The sequence below is a fragment of the Amblyraja radiata genome, unplaced genomic scaffold (assembly GCF_010909765.2).
Source record: "Amblyraja radiata isolate CabotCenter1 unplaced genomic scaffold, sAmbRad1.1.pri scaffold_505_ctg1, whole genome shotgun sequence".
NCBI lineage: Eukaryota > Metazoa > Chordata > Chondrichthyes > Rajiformes > Rajidae > Amblyraja > Amblyraja radiata.
In genome coordinates, this window is record NW_022630576.1 from 48356 (window position 1) to 73290 (window position 24935).

The following is a 24935-nucleotide window of genomic DNA, read 5'->3' on the forward strand; positions in this document are numbered from 1 at the left end:
TCGAAGGGCCGAATGGCCTACTCCTGCACCTATTTTCTATGTATCTATGTATCTATGTAAAACAGGGCCTGGAGGACGCGGGGACTGTGAAAACGTGGCGGGCATAACATTGCAGAACAAAACCAGAGACAGGCAACAGGGCAGAATGAACAGGGTTGGAGGAAACAGGCATACTCAGTACGGGCGGGACTGCGGTGGACGACCTCTATGTCGTGGCGCAGCAACAACCACCGGGCTGTCTACATCCACGTGGGTGGGCTTGAGACGGCTGATGGAGACAAACTACTCCCGGCCTCCCACGTCCACCGTGAACGTGGCGACTCCTGCTCGCAGCACCCGGAATGGCCCTTCATCGACCCGTTCTAACGGCAAGCGGTGAATGTCCCTGCGGATGAAAACATGCACACTGTTGTAACATCGCGGGCACATGCACCGCGGATCAACCGTACCTGGACGTGGGAATGGGATCCAATGTGCTCACCTGTTCTCGAAGGCCCTCCAGCAGCGCCGGGGCCGATGTGACTTGACCGTGAGCGGTGGGCAGAAATACCCGGGCACCCACAGGGCCGAGCCGTACACGAGCTTGGCCAAGGAAGCAGTCAAATCCTCCTTGGGTGGGGTGCGAATCCCAATCAGGACCCAGGCCAACTGGTCCAACCAGTCCGGGCCTGTAAGTCGAGCTTTCACCGCCGACTTAAGTTGCCGGTGGAACCTTTCAAACAGCCCATTTGCCTGCGGTTGGTAAGCAGTCGTATCGTATATATTCCTGGGATGGCAGGACTTTCATATGAAGAAAGACTGGATAGACTCGGTTTGTACTCACTAGAATTTAGAAGATTGAGGGGGGATCTTATAGAAATTTACAAAATTCTTAAGGGGTTGGACAGGCTAGATGCAGGAAGATTGTTCCAGATGTTGGGGAAGTCCACAACAAGGGGTCACAGTTTAAGGATAAGGGGGAAATCTTTTAGGACTGAGATGAGGAAAACATTTTTTCACACAGAGAGTGGTGAATCTCTGGAATTCTCTGCCGCAGAAGGTAGTTGAAGCCAGCTCATTGACTATATTTAAGAGGGAGTTAGATGTGGCCCTTGTGGCTAAAGGGATCAGGGGGTATGGAGAGAAGGCAGGGATGGGATACTGAGTTGGATGATCAGCCATGATCATATTGAATGGTGAATGGTGCAAGCTCGAAGGGCCGAATGGCATACTCCTGCACCTATTTTCTATGTTTCTATGTTTCTATGCAACCGGGAACCGTAGAGCTGGGCCAGGGCAGACCACAAGGTAGAGGTGAACTGCCCCCCCCCCCCCCGGTCAGTGGAGATGTCGGTGGGCACCAATATAGCGAGTCGATATGGCAGTTGTTTTCACAAATGAGCATTATTAACAAAGCAGTGAAAACAACAAGGATTGAACGACAGCTAATACAAACGATGTTACCACAACGGTGATCGAAATAATGACAGAAAACGCGCAAAAATAAAAATGATGACCATGGTAACTGACCACAGGGTTCACTACCTACCAGCACCAGCAGGTATCACTACACTGTACTCAAAATCCATCATTATCTTTATGGAAGGTACACAAAAATGCTGGAGAAACTCAGCGGGTGCAGCAGCATCTATGGAGCATCTATGGAGCGAAGGAAATAAGTGACATTTCGGGCCAAAACCCTTCTTCAGACTAATAGGGGTGGGGGGGAGAAGGAATGAAAAATGGAGGAGGAGGAGCTCGAGGGCGGGGGGATGGGAGGATGGGAGGAGACAGCTTGAGGGTTAAGGAAGGGGAGGAGACAGCAAGGGCTAACAAAATTGGGAGAATTCAATGTTCATGCCAATGTTCAGGCTCCCCAGGTGGAATATGAGGTGCTGTTCCTCCAATTTCCGGTGTTGCTCACTCTGGCAATGGAGGAGACCCAGGACAGAGAGGTCGGATTGGGAATGGGAGGGCGAGTTGAAGTGCTGAGCCACCGGGAGTTCAGGTAGGTTCTTGCGGACCGAGCAGAGGTGTTCGGCGAAACGATCTTCCAACCTCCGCTTGGTCTCACCGATGTAAATCAGCTGACATCTAGAGCAGCGGATGCAGTAGATGAGGTTGGAGGAGATGCAGGTGAACCTTTGTCGCACCTGGAACGACTGCTTGGGTCCTTGAATGGAGTCGAGGGGGGGAGGTGAAGGGACAGGTGTTGCATTTCTTGCGGTTGCAACGGAAAGTGCCCGGGGAGGGGGTGGTACGGGAGGGAAGGGAAGAATTGACAAGGGACAATGATCTTTATGGTGCCTGATGTAAAAGTAAGGGGAAGATAATACTGTACTTATGGAAAAACAAAGATGAAGTGTTGAGAATTGGAAAAAAGGGTGTGCTGACACGAGAACTAAAGACCGTCTGAATACATCGAACACTACAGCAGAAGAACAGGCCCTTCGGCCTTCAATGTCTGTGCCGAAAATGATGCCAAGCCCAACTCGTATCTGCATGCACATAATTTTTATCTCACCATTCCCTGCATATCATAGAAACATAGACAATAGGTGCAGGAGTAGGCCATTCGGCCCTTCGAGCCTGCACCGCCATTCAATGTGATCATGGCTGATCATCCAACTCAGTATCCTGTACCTGCCTTCTCTCCATACCCCCTGATCCCTTTAGCCACAAGGGCCACATCTAACTCCCTCTTAAATATAGCCAATGAACTGGCCTCAACTACCTTCTGTGGCAGAGAATTCCACAGATTCACCACTCTCTGTGTGAAAAATATTTTTCTCATCTCGGTCCTAAAAGATTTCCCCCTTATCCTTAAACTGTGACCCCTTGTTCAGGACTTCCCCAACATCGGGAACAATCTTCCTGCATCTAGCCTGTCGAACCCCTTAAGAATGTTGTAAGTTTCTATAAGATCCCCCCTCAATCTTCTAAATTTTAGCGAGTACAAGCCGAGTCTATCCAGTCTTTCTTCATATGAAAGTCCTGCCATCCCAGGAATCAGTCTGGTGAACCTTCTCTGCACTCCCTCTATGGCAACAATGTATTTCCTCAGATTAGGAGATCAAAACTGTACGCAATACTCCAGGTGTGGTCTCACCAAGACCCTGTACAACTACAATAGAATCTCCCTGCTCCTATACTCAAAGTATCATCAAGGATGCCTGCCACCCTGGCCATTCTCTTTTCTCTCTTCTGCCCTCTGGAAGAAGACACAGGGGCTTGAAAGCCTAGATATCTAAACTTAAGAACTGCTTCTTCTCCACTGGTATTGGACTCCTGAACCAATTACCTCCCTCATACCCAGAGGTGCTGTCAAATCTTTAACTCTTCCCCATTCAGTTACTGCACATCATTCGGGATTTTATGCACAACGCCAATTAGCACTACAATTTTTGGTCCTTTCAGCTGTTTTGTGTTTATTATTTATTGATGAATCTATCATGACCAATCTCTGCAGTTTACTCTACGACCTTTATGTAAACATTGTACCCGACCATATATTATAATAAACTAATCTAAATCTCAAGAAGTTGCTGAAACAAAGTATATATCTCGTAAGATATGGTTTCAAAGATTAATGCAATTTAACAGCAGTTGTGGATTCATGAGAAGAAACAAAATTAATTTACTGCTTTGGAACATCAAATAAAGTAATGTGCAAAAAATCCAGAAGTTGTTTCCCTGATAACCTATTCATTTTCTCCAAGTAGTTCAACAGAATTACTTGATAGTCTCAATAAAATGTAATTGCAAGCAGCATACCACAGACAGAAAAACATTATAAACATTATAAATCTGACATGACACCCCTGCCTTTAAAACAATTTTTTTTCAAACATTCTTTACTACATTTTTATTAAAGCATTTGCTTTGCACTTATCCATGAGTTTCCCGTGTTGGTTTTATTTTGATGAAATCCATTGCGTAGGAAGGAACTGCAAGTACAGGTTTAAACTAAAGAAAGACAAAAGATGGAGTAAGTCAGCGGGTCAGGCAGCATCTCTGGAGGGAATGAAAGGATGATGTTTTAGGTCGAGACATTCTTCAGACTGAGAATCAGGAGACTAGAGTTACAATACAATATACAATATTTATTCATTGTCATTTGAACCTCAAATGAGGCTCAAACGAAACTCTGATTCTACAGCCATAAAAAAAGAAACAATTCCTACAAGACACAGAAACAATTCAATTCACACAAACATCCTTCACAGTGAATCTCCTCCTCACTGTGATGGAAGGCAAAGTCTTTTCTCCCCCCTGTGTTCCATTTTTCTCCCGATGTTAAAGCCCCCAGGTGGGCGATGGTAAGTCCCACGGCCGTTAAGGACGCATGGGGCAATGTACGGCGCCGCTCCAGGTCTTAATGTCCCAATGCGGGAGCCCCGGGAGGGCGTCGGCATGTCACGTGACCGTTAAAGCCACGCCGGGCGATGTATAGCCCCGCTCCGGGTCGTTCCAACCCTATGACACGGGCGGGAGAAGTTGCGTTGCGGGAGTGCCGAAAAGCGGCCTCCCACCAGGGACATGCCAGCTCCCGATGTTACCGTCCACCGGACCTGCGCCTGGAGCCTCAAGCACCGGAGTCGGGCCGCTGCAGCGAGCCACCATCGCTCCCCACGCTCCGAGGCCGGCCAGCCCCATGATGTGAGTGGTCCACAGTCTTTGCGTCTGGAGCCCCCAGGATGTCCCGGCTGGAGGCCGCTCCACGGTACTAGGCCCCAACGACAACGGAGACCCGACAGGAAAAAGATTGGGTCTCCCGTGCAGGGAAGAGGTTTAAAAGTTCCCGCCCCCCACATATACACAGTTAAAAACAATATCAAGTCAAGTCAAGTCAAGTTTATTTGTTACATACATATACGAGATGTGCAGTGAAATGAAAAGTGGCAATGCTCGCGGACTTTGTGCAAAAAGACAAACAACCAAACAACCAAACAAACTATAAACACAATCATAAACACACATATTCTTTTACATAATAAATAATGGAAGGAAGAACGTTCAGTAGAGTTAGTCCCTGGTGAGATAGGCGTTTACAGTCCGAATGGCTTCTGGGAAGAAACTCCTTCTCAACCTCTCCGTTCTCACCGAATGGCAACGGAGGCGTTTGCCTGACCGTAGCAGCTGGAACAGTCCGTTGCAGGGGTGGAAGGGGTCTCTCATGATTTTATTGGGTCTGGAGTTGCACCTCCTGATATATAGTTCCTGCAGGGGGCAAGTGAAGTTCCCATAGTGCGTTCGGCCGAACGCACTACTCTCTGCAGAGCCTTCTTGTCCTGGGCAGAGTAATTCCCAAACCAGACGGTAATATTCCCGGACAAGATGCTTTCCACAGCCGCTGAGTAGAAGCACTGGAGGATCCTCAGAGACACTCTGAATTTCCTCAATTGCCTGAGGTGGTAAAGGCGCTGCCTTGCCTTACTCACGAGTGCTGAGGCGTGTGATGTCCATGTCATATCCTCGGAGATGTGGACTCCCAGATATTTAAAACAGTTCACCCTATCCACAGTATCCCCATTTATCCTGAATGGAGTGTACATCCTCGGATGATGTGCACTCCTAAAGTCCATGATCAGCTCCTTCGTTTAGATATAAAAAGAATACAACAAACTACATTCAACTGGACAAAAAACCAAAACAAGACAGACAGACAGCCTGCAGGGGCCGCTGCAACGTCGGTCACGCCGGCAACCTCTCCGTTCTCACCAACTATCCCTCCAACTAGACGGGGATTATAGAGAGACAGAGAACAAATGAATGAAAGATATGTAAAAAAGTTAAGGATGATGAAGGAAACAGTGAGAGTCATTGTCAGAGTGAGGCCAAATGCAAATTGGAGGAACAGCACCTTATATTTTGCTTACATTCCAGCGGCATGAATATTGATTTCTCTAACTTCAAGTAATCCTTGCATCTACTCTCTCCGTCCCTCTTCCACCCTACTCATTGTACTTGTTGCACTACCGTCTCAGTGAGATTCATTGTTGGTATAACTCGTCATCACATAGCCCACAGCCAACAATGGACCATTCCCTTGATCATTCGTTACTTGTTTACGTACCTTTCATCCATTTATTCTCTATCTCTCTATATCACCATCTATAGATCTTGGTTCCCTTTCCCCTGGAGTAACTCAGCGGGTCAGGCAGCATCTCTGGAGAGAAGGAATAGGTGACGTTTCGGGTCAGGACCCGGCTTACGTCCTAGTCTCGACCCGAAACGTCATCTATTCCACTTCTCCAGAGATGCTGCCTGACCCGCTGAGCAAATCTACCATTTTCTGTCCGTCATCGGTATAAACCAATTATTATCTAACTAAATCTGCAGTTCCTTCCTAAACAAGGACAGTGAAACATGCATCCCAATTTTAATGACTCTATCTGGATGTGAAAGATTTACAGGTATACAAGACAAACGTGGGCAAATGGAACAGCTTAGATAAGGCATTTTGGTCCGCATTGATGAGTTGGGCCAAAGGACCCAGTTCCATGCTGTATGGTTCTGTCCAAGGAAATTTGAGTGGATGAACAACATTGCAGCATTGGCTTTTTTGATCGTTAAACCTGCAGGTTTGACGTAGTCTATAGTTGTCATAGAGTGATACAGTGTGGAAACAGGCCCTTTGGACCAACTTGTCCACACTGGCCAACATGTCCCAGCTACACAGTAGTCCCACCTGCCTGTGCTTGGTCCATATCCCTCCAAACCTGTCCCTTCCATGTACCTGTCTACCTGTTCCTTAAACAGTGGTATAGTCCCAGCCTCAACTACCTCCTCTGGCAACTTGTTCCATACACTCACCACCCATTGTGTGAAAACGTTACCCCTATTAAATCGTTCTCCCTTCACGTTGAACTTATGTCCTCAGGCCCTAGATTCCCCAACTCTGGGCAAGAGACTCTGTGCAAATACCGGGTCTATACCTCTCATGATTTTGTACACCTCTACAAGATCACCCCTCATCCTCCTGTGCTCCAAGCAGCCTACTCAACCTCTCCTTATAGCTCACACCCTCTAGTCCTGGCAACATCCTCGTAAATCTTCTCTGAACCCTTTCAAGCTTAACAATATCTTTCCTATAACATGGTGCCTAGAACTGAACACAATACTCTAAAAGCACTCACCGACATCTTATACGACTGAAACATGACCTCCCAACTTCTATACTCTGACTGATGAAGGCCAATGTACCAAATGCCTTTTTGACCACCTTATGTGCATGTGACTCGAACATCAAGGAACCATACACCTGCACTCCTAGATCCTTCTGCTCTACAACACTCCCCAGAGGCCAACCATTCACTGTGTAGGTCCAGCCCATGTTAGACATCGCAAAATGCAACACACTTTTCTGCTTTAAATTCCATCAACCATTCCTCAGCCCACCTGGCCAATCAATGCAGATCCTGTTACAATCTTTCACAACTAAGTAACTGGACTCCAGGTAAACTATCCCAACATCAACGATGAATCAAACTGTAACATGAATCTTTGTCAACATCTTCCAGTGGTCATGCTTGCCTCCTGTCCAGGATACTGTCAGGTTGACATTGAAAGATAAAAGTTTCTCCTCCGGCCAAATCTATGTGAAATCTATCCTTCATATAACTGCTGCTGTGTGCGGCAAAAATATGATTTTATCAGTTTCTAATAAAATGCCAGTCAAACTATTTTTTATAGCCAAGTATACATACATAGAAGGAATTTGCCTTGGTGCTTTGGTCGCAAGTCACAACACGATATACAGTAGACAATCAAAAATAAAACATTATAATTTAAACTATATTGAAGAGGGAGTTAGATGTGGCCCTTGTGGCTAAAGGGATCAGGGGGTATGGAGAGAAGGCAGGTACAGGATACTGAGTTGGATGATCAGCCTTGATCATATTGAATGGCGGTGCAGGATCGAAGGGCCGAATGGCCTCTATTCCTGTATCTATTTTCAATGTTTCTATGTTTCTATGTGAAGAATGAAATAAAATACCAGAGCTAAAGGAGGCTATAGACTTTTGGCTGTTGAGTAGAGCTACTGCTTGTGGAAAAAAGCTGTTTTTATGTCTGTGGCTGTGGCGGCTTTGACAGTCCGGAGTCGCCTTCCAGAGGGAAGTGATTCAAAGAATTTGTGGCCAGGGTGAGAGCGGTCAGAGATGATCTTACCTGCTCACTTCCTGGCCCTTGCAGTGTACAGTTCATTGTTGGGGGGAAAGGTTGCAGCCAATATCCTTCAATGATCAATAATAAACCTTAAATGATTAACTTGCATGTTCCTCAAACGTAAAAAAATATGAATAGTCAAATTTAAAATTCAATTTAACTGCCTAATTCAAAATTAGATAGGTGAAAGCAATTTCCCCATGGGTTTTAATTATGAGGAATGCCTCATTTTGTTCCACTATTAAGCTATATATTAAAAATTAAAGTTGTTATAATGCTATATTTAACTGCGCTTCATTATGTAGACAGTGCTATTTCAAAGGACTAAATTGAGCTAGTTGCTGAACAAAATTGCCGACATTAATATTTCCAGTGCGTGACCAAGTGTAATCTTCTGCATGGACTGGAAAGCAAGCAATTCAAACAGGATATGCAGGTGTAAGTCTGACTCCATTATGAGCTGGATTCTGCCTATTTGTTTAAGATAGCATTTTGCAGTCATAACATCATAGAGTGTGGAAACAGGACCCTTCAGACTAACCTGCCCATACCGTCCACATTTACCATCTACACTAGTCCCACCTGCCTGTGTTTGGCCCATCTCTCTCTAAACCTGCCCTATCCATGTACCTCTCTAAATATTTCTTAAATGTTCTGATAGTACCTGCCTCAACTACTTCCTCCAGCACCTCATGCTTTGTGTTACCCCTCGTGTTACCCCATCAAATCTTTCCCCACTGACCTCAAACCTATGGCCTCTGGTTTTGATTCACTTACTCTGGCCGAGAGACTGTGTACGTCTACACGATCTATTCCTCACAATTTTATACGCCTTTAAAAGATCACCCTGATCTTCAAGTAATAGAATCCCAGCCTGCTCAACCTCTCCTTGTAGCTCAGGCCCTCTAGTCTTGGCAACTAATAATATATTAATTATATTTTCCCTGTAGCCAAAATTCCAGTATTGTGCACAGCGATAGAGAGCTAAGAATTTGGAATTATAACTACAGAGGGAACGACACCTTAACAAATAACTTATTCATAACAAAAGGATTTGAATATAGGAGCAGGGAGGTTCTACTGCAGTTGTACATGGTCTTGGTGAGACCACACCTGGAGTATTGCATAAAGTTCTGATCTCCTAATCTGAGGAAAGACATTCTTGCCATAGAGGGAGTACAGAGAAGGTTCACCAGACTGATTCCTGGGATGTCAGGACTTTCATATGAGAAAGACTGGATAGACTCGGCTTGTACTCGCTTGAATTTAGAAGATTGAGGGGGGATCTTATAGACACGTACAAAATTCTTAAGGGGTTGCACAGGCTAGATGCAGGAAGATTGTTTCCGATGTTGGGGAAGTCCAGAACAAGGGGTCACAGTTTAAGGATAAGGGGGAAATCTTTTAGGACCGAGATGAGGGAAACATTTTTTACACAGAGAGTGGTGAATCTCTGGAACTCTCTGCCACAGAAGGTAGTTGAGGCCAGTTCATTGGCTATATTTAAGAGGGAGTTAGATGTGGCCCTTGTGGCTAAAGGGATCAAAGGGTATGGAGAGAAGGCAGGTACAGAATACTGAGTTGGATGATCAGCCATGATCATAGTGAATGGCGGTGCTGGCTCGGAAGGGCCGAATGGCCTACTCCTGCACCTATTTTGTATGTTTCCATGTTTCTATGACCCAGTTGGCAAAGCTGCTCCCTCATGGCTCCAGAGCTTGATCCTAATCTCACGAGTCTGTGTGGAATTTTCACACACTCCCTATGACTGCAAGGATTTCCTTCAAGTGCTCCGAATTCCTCCCACGTCCCAAAGACGTGTGGGTGTGTAGTCAATTGCCCTCTGTAAATTGTCCCTCGTGTGTAGGGAGTGGATGCAAAAGTGGGATAACATAGAACATGTGCGAACAGACGATGATAGTCAGTGCGGACTCGCTGGGACAAAAGGCCTGTTTCCATGCTGTGTCCTACAATGAATTTCAATCAATCCATAATCGAATTGCATGCAAGAACATTATAGATGGCACGACAATAGACACAAAGAGCTGGAGTAACTCAGCGGGACAGGCATCATCTCTGGAGAGAAGGAATGGGTGACGTTTCGGGTTTCAATGGCACAGTTGACAGAGCTTCTGCCTCACAGCACCAGAGACTCTGGTTCGATCCTGACCTCGGATGCTGTGGGTGGAGTTGAATAAATCTACCTGTCACCGTGCAAGTGTCCTTTGGGTGATCCGGTTTCCTCACAGATCCCAAAGAGATCACATCACAAAGCCGATCTAACCCCTGCAACAGTCACCTTGGGAAAAGGCACACGAGTCTGAAGGGACAGATGTCATTGCCCCATTGGCCTTCTGCACAAAACAAGCATGGAAGACATTAAGTTGATGAGGTAGGGCCGCACTATCACTAGTGATGTTGCCTGACTTTGCTTTGCAGCCAGTTTATAGGATTCAGACCTTGCCACATTCTGCGTGTGTCCAAATGATTATAGGGGACTAAAGTTTGTACTGATGTTGGCTCTTAGCATCCTTGATAACTTTGCAGAGATCAAAAGCTTTTCACTGCACCTCAGTACTTGACAATAAACAAAACTACGTGCAGGTGGAGGTTAATTTGCTGCTGTAAAACAAAAGTTGCCCATGGTGTGTAGGGATTGAATGAGAAAATGGGTTAAAATAAAATCCTTGTGAAGAGGCGATCGATGGTCATTGTTGGAATCTGTGGGCCAAAGGGACTATTTCCCTACTGTCTCTCAAAAATAATCGAAAATAGTAAGATTAAACGAGAACTTACCAGCTTGAAGTTTGATCTGTATTTTATGAGGAGTTACGATGAGGGATTACTTGAAGAACCCGCTCAGTGCGCAGGCGCGGCATACTTCCAAGCAGCGGTGTGGAATCACAGATAGACACAGTTATTTTGAAGTAAACATAGTAAAGATAAGGAGACATCAATTTATTAGTTTGATCCATATAATGAGGGTGGGAGCGGAGGGCACGTAATCCCTCATCGTAACTCCTCATAAAATACAGATCAAACTTCAAACTGGTAAGTTCTCGTTTAATCTTACTATTTTACTTCGGAGTCACGTGAGTGACTACGTGAAGATTTCAAAGCTCTGTGATTTCAAACCGTGTAACAGTTTCATTTCACTCACTGCCGAAGTTCTTGAGGGAGGAAGTGTTATCGTAATGAACCAATGAGTCTATTTGTAGAAAAACACAATGGTATTTTTTAAACAATAACAACAAAGAATTAAGTTGCTCCCATGGGCTTAAATTAAATATTTGCAGTTCGTAAATCTTTACTGCAAATAAACCAGGTTTTGCCAACGGCTTATTATAAAATTTCTGAACGGTCTTTTCCCTTCCCACCATCCTGCTGTAGCCAGGATGTGGTGTATAGGCATGTCCATTCTTCAGCCGTCGACATGGATGCTGCCCTGGTGGAATAAAATTTGTACATGATAGTGTTTATCCCAACAGTTTCTAGCACCTGCTTGAGCCATGGTTTGGCTCGTACCCCAACATAAGGTTTTTGTGACTGACCCACAAGGCTTTTCATCTCCCTCGAATATTCTGGTTGTGTCTATGTAGGATAGTAGGTAGGTCATGGCACATAACCGTGGTTCTGGTGGGTAAGCCACGACTGGATTAGGTGTTCCTGGTCTGCTCTGTTTGACCAGTCGCTGGATAACGACAGATCTGGTCTGGAGCTGTGATCATGTTGTCCAGTCGCAATAGGTGCAGTGACTGGACCCTCTGAGCGGATACAAGTGCCATCAACCTGAGCGTCTTTAGTGTAGCTTGCTCGAGGCCGGGGGATCTGGCTGGTGGCCATTCCCTGAGATATGTCAGGACCACACTGATATCCCAAATATGGGTATACCTGGACTTAGGGCTTGATATTGTAAATGCCCTTCATCAGTTTTACCACCAGTGGATGGGATCCCATCGCCTGTTGTCCTGCCGCTGGTTTGAGATAAGCAGAAAGAGCACTGCGCTGTGTTGATGGCACTGTAGCTGATCCCTACATCGTGGTGTAGATAGCCAGGAACTCCAGTATGTTGGTGGCTGTGGCTGTTGCGTATGTTGTCCATGTTTCCTGGCAGTACTTCTCCCTTTTTTGATGCTGGTTAAGTACTGCCTCTTGGTGGATGTTCGAAGGGATGCCGACATGGTGGTGATGGTTTGTTTGGACAATCCCAGTTCCAGGTAAGGTCTGTTCAAACTTGCAACCCAGACGTTTAATTTTCTCATGGCATGGGTGTTTAGCTTACCTGGTAGGTAAGTAGCTGATAGCCAAATGTGTCTTTCGACATACCATTGCCAAATCATGTTGACCAATTTGTCGCATGATAATGATTTTATGCCACCCATATGGTTAATATAAGCCATCACCGTAGTATTTATCAATTTGTAACCGAACATGCAAGTGCTGCATATTAGATACATATGCTTTTAAACCATAAAAGGCGCCCAACATCTCTAGATAGTTAATGCCCAGTGTAAGTAGTAATGATGACTCTAGTTTAGTCCATCTACCACTTGTGCTGGATATGGAGTTAGTCGCTCCCCAGCCTTGAGCACTGGCATCTGTTTGAATAACTAAAGTAGGGTTAGTGATAAAGATAGGGCTGAAACTATGCCAAACGTTTTCTGCCCACCACTGTAGCTCTGATATTGCTTCAGTGGGTAAGTTCATGACACGATCATAGTGACCTGTATGTCGTTTTATTGCCCGTACCTTTGCTCTCTGTAAATTTTTTGATAGTGCAAAGTTCCGAATTGTGTAGCCGGAAATGCTGCTACCATTTCCCCAATTACTCTTGCTACTTGTCGAATAGTTGGTCGCTCGTTGACCATTAATTTGTTGCATGATTGTGCTAATTCAACCATTTTTGCCTTTGGCAAGGTAACAGTCATATGGACTGAGTTAATTGTGAAGCCCAGGTAGTCCATGATAGTGGATGGCTTCAACTTAGATTTATCTGGATGTAGGACGAACCCCAGAGTTTCGAGGAGCTGTTTTGTAGCTGATACTGCTGCCACAGCCAATTCCATCGTTTTACCTACTATGAGAATATCCTCCAGATATGCCATGACAATATGTTTGTTTTCTTAGTATTGCCATGGCTGGGTTCAATATTTTGGTGAATAATCTTGGGCTGAAGTTCGCCCATAGGGCAATGCTTTGTACCATCCAGATACATTTTAGGTATCTGCGATGATCCTTGTATATGGGTACAAGATAGTAAGCATCTTTAAGATAAATGCTTGCCATGAAGTGTCCTTTGGAATTCAGTTGTTTGGCAGTAACATATGTCTCCATTTTGAAATGTATATACTTAACAAATTTGTTTAGTGATGTTAAGTCAATGATGATGTGACAGACACCATCTTTTTTGGTTTTAGTGAATATATTCGATACAATTTCCAAAGGTTCATGTTTGGTCTTTTCGATGACCCCCTTTGTGATAAGTCTCACCAGTTCAGCTTGTCCCTCACGTTTCTCTTTGACGGAGGGAGAAATACCCTTTGGGGCCAGTGTTGAACTGGCGGCGTTTTTTCTGACATGAATTGTATTTTATATCCTGTAATGTTGTTGAGTATATACTTGTAACTCGTGACCATACCCCATGCTTCTTTAAACAAGTGTAATCTCCCCCTTGTTAATAAAGCACCCTTATTCTCTATATGCTGGTAGCGACCAGACCCACCTACCTCCATGGTTATTGGCGATTCTGTTTCTTCATTTTCCTGAAGATTTTGTTCTGACGTGCTGGCGATGTTGGGGGGAGGCGCAGTTTCCAGAGGGTCCGCTGCGGGCCCTGATCTGAAAGATCTTTGGGGATAATGTGCGGACCCCAAGCGTTCACCAGTCCCATATTGCGGACGTCGACTGGTGGATGCCGTGGGGTGCTGCCACTTGGGTATCGGAGGTCTTGGTTTGCTCGTCCCGGGGCCTGCCCTCATTAGGCCGAAGGTTTTTGATGCTTCCTGCATCTCCTTCAGTTTTTATTGAAATCTTTCCCAAATAGCAGCGCGTCCGTCTCCGCAACTGGGGCTTTACACAAGCCAGCAAATTTGGGATTGAGGGCAGGTCTTATGTTTCCCTCCGTAGATTGTTGATCTCAAATTGTGTGGTACACATTAATGCCAGCACATCCTGCTGGCAGGTATCCATCTCCGTGGTCTCCACGGAACGAGCAAAGGCTGTGATGGCTGACGTCAGGAGCCTTAGGATCCGCTGTAGCTTGAGTTCTTGGGTCTGGATGTGTGACCCACATGCCCCCAGATTTGGCTGTTGACACTTTTTACTTTGAGGGCCTCACCGTTTTCTGGTGCTGTGTTGTTTCAGCACCTCAGCGAGCACCTTTTCCAGTAATGGTTGATGCTGGCCGCCATTCTTGGTTCCAGCGGTGCTCCAGCCCGTGGGGTTGCTACAAGCGGTCCATCACACCCAACAGCTCTTCATGTTCCTGCACCCCTGGCATACTCCCGAATTCGTCCGCCTGCCCCTGTTCCAGACCAGCCCCGCCCTGGTCACCAATGCTAGCCTCCAGTAATGAGGGAGCAAAGGGCAGTGCATGAGGCACTGTGGAGGGGGTGCCTGACCTCCCTCCGCGAGAGCGCTCTTTCTGCGCATCTCGCTGGAGCTGCTCCAGTTGCTGTTGGATGCAGCTCAGGCGGCTGTCTCTCCTCCATTTAGGTGGAGACATGTCCCCGTCCGACGAATCGGACGCCACCGGCCGGATGCCTGTTCGGATGGCTAGACATCCAGCCCGCAGTTCAGGCACTAGCGGGACTGGGCTCGGCGCGGTGATGGGGATAGCGGGGCGACCGGTATTTGTTCCTACCGCCTGTTGCTGCCCCCCTGCAATGGAACGCTCCTCCGCTGGAGTCGAGCGGGGGACAGGTTCTTCTGGAGCTTTTGTGCCTTGTGTAGCGAGAGCGCCCCTCAAGCAGCGCGTCTCGCAGGCATCTGCTCCGTGAGCCGCTCCAGCGGCTCAGGCGGCTCTCTCTCCCCCCGTGCGGGTGGAGAGACGTCCCGTCCGACATCGGGAAACACCTGCCGGATGCCTCTCGAGTGGCTATACGTCCAGCCCGCTGCTTCAGGTACTAGCGGGCTGGCCTCGGCACGGTGTCGGGGAATTACGGAACACCGGGTCGCTCCTACCGCCGTTGCTGCCCCCCTCCCCAACGGGAAAACGGGGGACAGTTTTATCCAGAGCCTTTTTCTCTGCCTGTAAAACACAAGCAGAAAAAGGCTCACCTGTAAAGAAAACCCGACCTCAGGGTACTCACCTGACGGTCCGGTTCATCCTGTAACGGGACAGCCTTACTCCCGTGGCAGCCGCTGTTGCACTGCTGGCGTAATGCCGCGCCTGCGCACTGAGCGGGTTCTTCACGTAGTCACTCACGTGACTCCGAAGTAAAACAACATATTTTTATACATTTCCTCAAAATGTGAACATAACTCTAAAATAAAAGGAAGGTACATTCACGATTGTAACCGTAAATTTAATGTCTCCGAGCGTTATTTTTGTTTTCATTTATATGGGACCTAATTTGAGACGGAACCAAAATGCATAATTTCCTCTGCAATATGACATTGATCAAAGTAAACCGAAACCTTATTAAATCAATGTTATTGGAGTAGAAAACAGTGTAAGATAATTTTGACTTGGCAATTATTAAACTTTGAACCTCTCTGTGCTTTGTAGCCGTTAGAGCCTTATCATCAATATTCGTCATCAGTTTATTTTATTCAACAACATATGGTGTGACTTCAATGCTATTGTTTGGTCACAAATAGAATTTTGCTTTCCCCGATTGGATACTTGTTATTATTCAGAATAATATTTGTACACTAGACCAAGTGCAGACCCGTTGGGTCTGTTTCCCCAACGGCGTTTGGGGGGGGGGGGGGTGTGAGAAGAGGGGAGGGAGGGGAGAGGAGGAGGAGGTAACGGGATAGATTTGGGAGGGAAAGGAGAGCGGGGTAGGGGGTGAGAGATGGGGAGAGAGATGTGGGGGAGGGGGGGATGGGGAAGATGGGGAGGAGGGAGGGAGAGGGAGAGGGGTGGGGGAGAGAGGGGAAAGAGTGGGGAGGGAGGGAGTGGTAGGGGGAGTGATGTACCTGCCTTCTCTCCATACCCCCTGATCCCTTTAGCCAACGCAGCCGTGCCCTACCCGTAGCCCCGGGGGGGGGGGGGGGGGGGGGGGGGCAGCATCACACACACTAACCACCCCCACACACAGAGTTGGAAAAGTGTATAAACACCGTTCCCTACCTGTAGCCCCCAGCGGAGACGTGGTCGTCGAAGTCGGGTCCCGGCCGTTTAAAATAGCGTATCTTGAAGTCGTCGAAGTCGGGTCCGTCTCGGCAACGCGGGGGGGGGGGGGGGGGGGGGGGGTGGGGCGGCATCACACACACGGAGCATCCCCACACACAGAGCCTTAAAAGAGTAATGCCCCAACGCAGCCGTTGCCTACCCGTAGCCCCCACGGGAGACGTTGTCCTCGAAGTAGAGCCGTTCCAGAAAGGTCGTTTTTAAATGGCGTCGCTTGAGGTTGTGCTGCGGGCGCCAGCAGCCGTTATGGTCGCTGGCCAGCAGGAGGCGACAAAATTAGTGAGTGGGGGGGCGGGTGAAGGTTTTAATGAAAACAATGGACATAAACATAACGAAATGTATTGAGGAGTGGATAGCTGGAAGGGAAAGTGAAATGTCTACCGAAATGGCTGCTTGTATGGGGGAGAAGCCAGTTTATTTTTGAAAAACTGGGGGGTGGGGGGGGGGAGGGGAGAAGGATTTGATTAAAAACGTGTACTTAAACACGACGAAATGTAATGAGGAACGGATACTTAGAAAGAAAAGTGAAATCTCTACCGAAATGGAAAAGACGTCGGCGAATCTGCGTCCGGTTTCGGAGTTACAAGGAATCAAAGGAATAAATGCGGCCGGAAGCCGTACATGTAAATGGATCCATTCCGATTGGACGTCTGCGAGCGTCGGGCATCGCGATTGGACGTCTGCGAGCATCGGGCATTGTGACATCGCACGGCGGGAACGAATCGAAAGGCAGAAAGGCAGCCGGACGGATGTCGGACGGATGGGGCGAGAGTTTTATAGACTAACAAGAGTTTTATAGACTAACAAGAGTTTTAATATATAATAGATAGATGATAACTCGGAATGGCACAGTGGGGCAGCGGTAGAGTTGCTACCTTACAGCGCCAGAGACCCGGGTTCAATCCTGACCACGGGTGCTGTCTTTAGAGTGTCGATATTCTTCCTGTGTGTCACCAGAAAGAGGAATCCAGGCCAAACATCTCACAACATACTTGGTGCCACCCTTGAAGAATCCAAACAAACCAAGTATCTTGGCATCAAATTGCAGAATGATCTGCGTTGGAATGGTCAGACTCATCATGCAACGGTGAAAGCAACAGGTGTCCTAAAGTTCCTGAGGTGCAACTTTCATCATTGTTCAACTTCTGTCAAGGAGAAGCTATATTTCACCTCGTTAGACCTCATTTGGACAACGCATTTGCAGCATGGGACCCATACACAGATAAAAACATTTCTTCCATCGAACGTGTCCAAAGACAGGCAGCTCGATTTGTTACTAACACCTATGAGAGAGAAGCGAGTGTCACCAAACTTCTGAATTCTCTGGGGTGGAACCCTCTACAAGACAGATGGGAAGCTCACCGTTTGACCTGTTTTTACAAAATGTTAAATGATCAGCTAGACATAGATTACAAGCCCTACACCAAACCCAAACCAATTAGGAGTAGACGAGGGCATTCGATCCAATTTGTGGTCCCAGCTACAAAGACAGATGTGTACAGCAATTCGTTCTCTCCATGCACAATTAAAGCATGGAATAATCTCCACCCAACTATAGTTACCCAACCAGATGCAACTACATTTAAAGTAGCACTTTCTTCCCAATAACCCTTTCTGGCTTAATCCCTCCCTTCACCACCTCCAGATTAAATTCCAGTTGCAATATTTTGGAGGACACAGAAACCAAGAACCAAGATGGTCGGTGCAAACTCGGTAGGCTGAAGGGCCTGTTTTCAAGCTGTATCTTTAAAGTGTGGTCGAAACACTCTTGAATCTCGTGGTTCTTGACACGTGATGCAGACAATGATATTACTGCTGATGTTTGGAGACGAGACATGTGAAATGTTGCTGACATACTTGTTGACCAAGATGCCTCATCTACGCTAGTCCCATTGCTCAATAACATGCCATAGGTCAATTGTCAAAACGTTCATCCGTCTGAAAAACAACTGCCGCAGTTTAGCAACAGAAAAAAAATCCTTTAATAAGGTTGAATATCCCAACAGAGCAAAATTTGAAGAATGCAGCACTCTCTGCATAATTGCCCGCCAAATAAACTTCAAATCAAGGGTCGCAAACTGAGATCCCAATCCCCACACCCACGAGTAATTTCAACAGTATTCCCCTTACTATAAAATGGCCAGACAACCATGACGAAGCCCTGTGCAAAAGAGAAATGGATCAATGGTCTTCCAATTAAAAAAAATAATATATATATATTTTTAAATTCTTGTTTTTATTATAGGATTCTGGCAATTGCAGAATCTTTATTTTATTAGTCTAAAAAGCATTTAAATCTTGTCAAACAGTCAAACAGCATGAAAACAAGCCCTTTAGCCCAACTTGTCCATGCCAAACAAGATGCCCCTTCAAAACTGGTCCTATTTGGCCCAAATCCCCCTAAACTGCAGGGGAAACCCAGCAGGTCGTGTCAGGCAGCATCTCTGGGGGAAAAGGGAATAGGTGACATTTCGGGAAGTGTTCTAACCCAAAACATCACCTATTCCTTTTTCCAAAGATGCTGCCTGACACGCTGAGTTACTCCAGTATGTTGAGTCTCTCCTCGGTATAAACCAGTATCTGCAGTTCCTTCCTACACATTCCCTCTAAACATTTCCCGATTCAAATATCTTATAAATGTTGTAATTGTACCAGCCTCATCTACTTCCTCTGGCAGCTCGATTCATATACGAAAACCTCAGTGTAAAAAAAGTTGCCCACAGGGTTCGTATTAAATCTTTCCTCTTTCAGATTGAACCCAAGCCCTCTAGTTCTTGATTCCTTTAGCCGTGAAAAAAGTCCAGTCAACCTTTTTATTCTCTTTTGAGTTCATGACTGTTTGTCTCCTCAGCTTTATACTTTCTCCCAGATATCACTTAATCTTCCCAGCTTCTGACATGGTCCTGTACTTCCTTTTTCAATATCATTACCATAAACCAATCAGCTACACATTAGTGTTTAATCTCGGATTCAACTGTTAACACTTTTGCAACAATTTACAGTGAAAACATTCATATTAATATTGGTTTATCAGTGTCATGTGTATGGAGAATTTAGTGAAAAATATTGGTTGTGTTTGCATCCAGTCAAATTAAACCAGACATAAATACAATCAAGCTATACACACGCACAATAGTGAGTGCAAAGAATAAAATAACCAAAGCGTAGAATATTCCTCCCACATTCCAAAGATGTACAGGTTTGTAGGCTAATTAGCTTTGACAAAAATTGGAAATTGTCCCTAGTGTGTACGACAGAACTAGTGTACGGATTTGATCGTTGGACGAAGAGCCCATTCCCATTCTGCATCTCCAAAGTCTAAATAGTGGTGCAGTGTTGCTGCTGGAGAAAGTGCAGATAAAAAAAGTGTACAGCAGTTGCAGTGAGGTAGGTTGGAAGATTGGAACAAATCCCTTAGTTCATGAGGAGATCAGGCTGCCATATCCTTGATAAATATACTGGCAATTTAAAAAACATAATACCATAAATAATCCCAGGAGTTCTCAGGTATAACATTTTAAACAAGACACACTGATTTATTCTTGCACCATTATTAATGTTTATTTTTGTTGTTCAGTTAAAATAGATTAGCAGCATCGCAGTAGTTTATAACTTTGCACAAACTTTATATAACTGTTAAACATTGGTTTGGCAGCAAATGCACATGGATATTGACTGAGCTCTCATTAACTTCCAGCAGAGGCATGGCTCCAACCAGCATTAATATCCTCTCAGGAGTTAAAATAGAAAGATTAAACGAGAACTTACCAGTTTGAAGTTTGATCTGTATTTTATGAGTAGTTACGATGAGGGATTACGTGAAGAACCCGCTCAGCGCGCATGCGCGTCATACTTCAAAGCAGCGGTGTGGAATCACAGATAGACACAGTTATTTGAAGTAAACATAGTAAAGAAAAGGAGACATCAGTTATTAGTTTGATCCATACAATGAGGGTGGGAGCGGAGGGCACGTAATCCCTCATCGTAACTCCTCATAAAATACAGATCAAACTTCAAACTGGTAAGTTCTCGTTTAATCATACTATTTTACTTCGGAGTCACGTGAGTGACTACGTGAAGACTTCAAAGCTCTGTGATTTCAAACCGTGTAACAGTTTCATTTCACTCATTGCCGAAGTTCTTGAGGGAGGAAGTGTTATCGTAATCAACCAATGAATCTGTTTTTCAAGAAACAAAAAAGGTATTTATTAACAATAACAAAAATAAATTGCTCCCCCGGGCTTAAATTAAATATTTGCAGCTTGTAATATTTTCTCTGCAAATAAATCAGGTTTCGTCAACGGCTTTTTAAAAAAGTTCTGAATGTCGTTTCCCTCGAGCATCCTGCCGTATTCAGAATATGGTCAACCGGTACGTCCATTCTCTCGGCCGTTGATGTAGATGCTGCCCTAGTGGAATGAGATTTAAATGTATTAGTATCTATCCCGGCAGCCTTCAGTACCTGTTTGAGCCATCTTGAAATGGTTTGGCTCGTTACCCGGCCATGAGGTTTCTTGTGGCTGACCCATAAGGCTTGTTCACTCCCTCTGATATTGTGGGTTGTGTCTATGTAATGTTGTAGATGGTTCACGACACACAACCGTGGCTCTGTTGGGTAGGCCCGGAATACCACTACTGGATTAGCTGTTCCTGGCCTGCTTTGTTTCACCAGACACTGTATGATGAATGTGATCTGATCTGGCGTGGTCACCATGTTGTCCAGCCTCAATTTGTGTAGTGACTGGACCCTCTGAGCGGATACAAGTGCCATCAACATGAGCGTCTTTAGTGTAGCTTGCTCGAGGCCGAGGGACCTGGTTGGTGGCCATTCCCTGAGGTATGCCAGGACCACACTGATATCCCAAATATGGGTATACCTGGGCTTAGGGGGCTTGATATTATAAATGCCCTTCATCAGTTTTACCACCAGTGGATGGGATCCCATCGCCTGTTATCCTGCCGCTGGTTTGAGATAAGCAGAAAGAGCACTCTGCGCTGTGTTGATGGCACTGTAGCTGATCTCTTCATTGTGGTGTAGATAGGCCAGGAACTCCAGTACGTTGGTGACTGTAGCTGTTGCGTATGTTGTCCCTGTTTCCTGGCAGTACTTCTCCCATTTTTTGATGCTGATTAAGTACTGCTTCTTGGAGGATGTTCGTAGGGATGCCGACATGGTGGTGATGGTTTGTTCGGACAATCCCAGTTCCAGGTGAGGTCTGTTCAAAACCTGCAACCCAGGAGTTTAATTTTCTCATGGCATGTGTGGCTTATAGAAACATAGAAACATAGAAAGTAGGTGCGAGAGTAGACCACCAGGTCCGTCGAGCCCGCACCGCCATTCGCTCATGGCTGAACACTAAACAGACACACTTACCCACAAACAGTAGACACAAGACACAGAACACAAGACACTACCCTCCCCTTTATACCGCTATCACCCCTCTCCACCCCAAGAACCGCGTGATCTCCTGGGGGAGGCAAAAAACCGGATAAAAACCCAGGTCCAATTCGAGAAAAAAATCCGGGAAATTCCTCTCCGACCCCAATCCAGGCGATCGACACTTGACCAGGAGATCACTCAGGTCTTACTATACTACCCATACCTAGGTCCATATCCCTGCCCTCTCCCCGTAGCCCCTTATCCCCTTGGCAGCTAAAAAACCATCTGATACTGGGTGAGTTAATAATCCTGGATCACTGGGAAAAACCATTGGTGATTCAACCACCATGTCATGCAGAACTGGGAACCATGGCTGTGTAGGCCAGTCGGGCACCATCAAAATACCAGAAGCAGAGTCCATCTGTATTTTGCGAAGTACCCGACTGATGAGGCAGAAGGGAGGGAAAGCATAGAAGAAGAAATTTCCCCAATCCAGCGTGAAGGCATCTACCGCTGCTGCCTCTGGGTCTGGTTCCCAAGCGACATACATCGGTACCTGGTGATTTAGCCTTGATGCAAATAAATCGATATCTGGCATTCCATATTGCTTAATAACTTTAGCAAATACTTTAGGGTTTAACATCCATTCGATGTTGTCATTGAATTTGCGTGACCTGGTGTCTGCCACTGTGTTTAGCTTACCTGGTAGGTAAGTAGCCGATAGCCAAATATGTCTTTCGACACACCATTGCCAAATCATGTTGACCAATTTGTCGCATGATAATGATTTTATGCCGCCCATATGGTTAATATAAGCCACCACCGTAGTATTATCAATTTGTAACCGAACATGCAAGTGCTGCATATTAGATACATATGCTTTTAAACCATAAAAGGCGCCCAACATCTCTAGATAGTTAATGCCCAGTGTAAGTAGTAATGATGACTCTAGTTTAGTCCATCTACCACCTGTGCTGGATATGGAGTTAGTCGCTCCCCAGCCTTGAGCACTGGCATCTGTTTGAATAACTAAAGTAGGGTTAGTGATGATAATAGGGCTGAAACTATGCCAAACATTTTCTGCCCACCACTGTAGCTCTGATATTGCTTCAGTGGGTAATTCCATGACACGATCATAGTGACCTGTATGTCGTTTTAGTGCCTGTACCTTTGCTCTTTGTAAATTTTGATAGTGCAAAGGTCCGAATTGTGTAGCCGGAAATGCTGCTACCATTTTCCCAATTACTCTTGCTACTTGTCGAATAGTTGGTCGCTTGTTGACCATTAAATTTTTGCATGATTGTGCTAATGCAAACCATTTTTGCCTTTGGCAAGGTAACAGTCATATGGACTGAGTTAGTTGTGAAGCCCAGGTAGTCCATGATAGTGGATGGCTTCAACTTAGATTTATCTGGATGTAGGACGAACCACAGAGTTTTGAGGAGATGTTTTGTAGCTGATACTGCTGCCACAGCCAATTCCATCATTTTTCCTACTATCAGAATATCATCCAGATATGCCATGACAATATGTTTTTGTTTTCTTAGTATTGCCATGGCTGGTTTCAATATTTTGGTGAATAATCTTGGGGCTGAAGTTAACACATTGGGCAATGCTTTGTACTGCCATTGTTGCCCCATCCAGATAAATGTTAGGTATCTGCGATGATCCTTGTGTATGGGTACTAGATAGTAAGCATCTTTAAGATCAATGCTTGCCATGAAGTATCCTTTGGAAATCAGTTGTTTGGCGGTAACAATGTCTCCATTTTGAAATGTATATACTTAACACGTTTATTTAGTGATGTTAAGTCAATGATGATGCGACATCCACCATCTTTTTTGGTTTTAGTGAATATATTCGATACAAATTCCAAAGGTTCATGTTTGGTCTTTTCGATGACCCCATTTGTGATAAGTCTCACCAGTTCAGCTTGTCCCTCACGTTTCTCTTTGATGGAGGGAGAAATACCCTTTGGGGCCAATGTTGAACTGGCGGCGATTTTTCTGATATGAATTGTATTTTATATCCACTAATGCTGTTGAGTATATACTTGTCACTCGTGACAGTACCCCATGCTTCTTTAAACAAGTGTAATCTCTCCCCTGTTAGTAAAGAACTCTTACTCTCTATATGCTGGCAGGAACCAGACCCACCTACCTCCATGGTTGTTGGCGTTTCTTCTGTTTTCTCATGTTCTTGAAGGCTTTGCTTATCTGACGTGCTGGCGATTTTGGGGGGTGGCGCATGTTCCATGGGGTCCGCTCTGGGCCCTGATCTAAAAAAGATCTTTGGGGATAAAATGCGGTCCCCGAGCTTTCACCAGTCCCATATTGAGGACGTCGACTGGTGGATGCCGTGGGGTGCTGCCGCTTGGGTATTGTAGGTCTTGGTTTGCTTGTCCCGGGGCCTGCCCTCATGAGGCCGACAGTTTTCGATGCCTCTTCCATGTCCCTCACATTTTTGGTGAGGTCCTTCCCAAATAACAGAGCGTCCGTCTCTGCAGCTGGGGCTTTGCACAACCCAGCAAATTTGGGATTGAGGGCAGGTCTTATGATTTCTCGCCGGAGGTTATTGATTTCAAACTGAGTGTTGCACATCAATGCCAGTACATCCTGCTGGCAGGTATCCATCTCCATGCTGTCCACAGAACGATCAAAGGCTGTGATGGCCGACATCAGGAGCCTTAGGATCCGCTGTAGCTTGAGTTCATGGTTACGAATGTGTGACCCCACGTGCCCCCAGATTTGGCTGTTTACAGTCAGCACTCTGAGGGCCTCACAGTTCTCTGGTGCTGTGTAAAGATCTAGCGCCTCAGAAAGCACTATCTCCTGCAAGGGCTTATTCGAAAGATGATTTATGCTGGCCGCCAATTTCGGTTCCAGCGGTCTTCCAGCACGTGGGGTTGCTACATAGCGGTTCACCACACCCAGCAGTTCTTCCTGCTCCTGCACCTCCTGCATACTCCCGATCTCGTCCGCCAACCCCTGTTCCAGACCAGCCCAGCCCTGGTCACCAATGCTAGCCTCCAGTGATGAGGGAGCAGAG

The 24935-nt window shown here is 45.9% G+C and overlaps 1 long non-coding RNA gene across 1 annotated transcript; it reads left to right on the forward strand.

The window, feature by feature from the left end:
* The first annotated feature begins 7272 nt into the window (after positions 1 to 7272).
* LOC116970071 lies at positions 7273 to 24720 on the forward strand. The gene is made up of 3 exons (XR_004410997.1): positions 7273 to 7423; positions 13647 to 13649; positions 24710 to 24720. It is a non-coding gene; the product is annotated as an uncharacterized LOC116970071 (long non-coding RNA).
* The last annotated feature ends 215 nt before the right edge of the window (positions 24721 to 24935 follow it).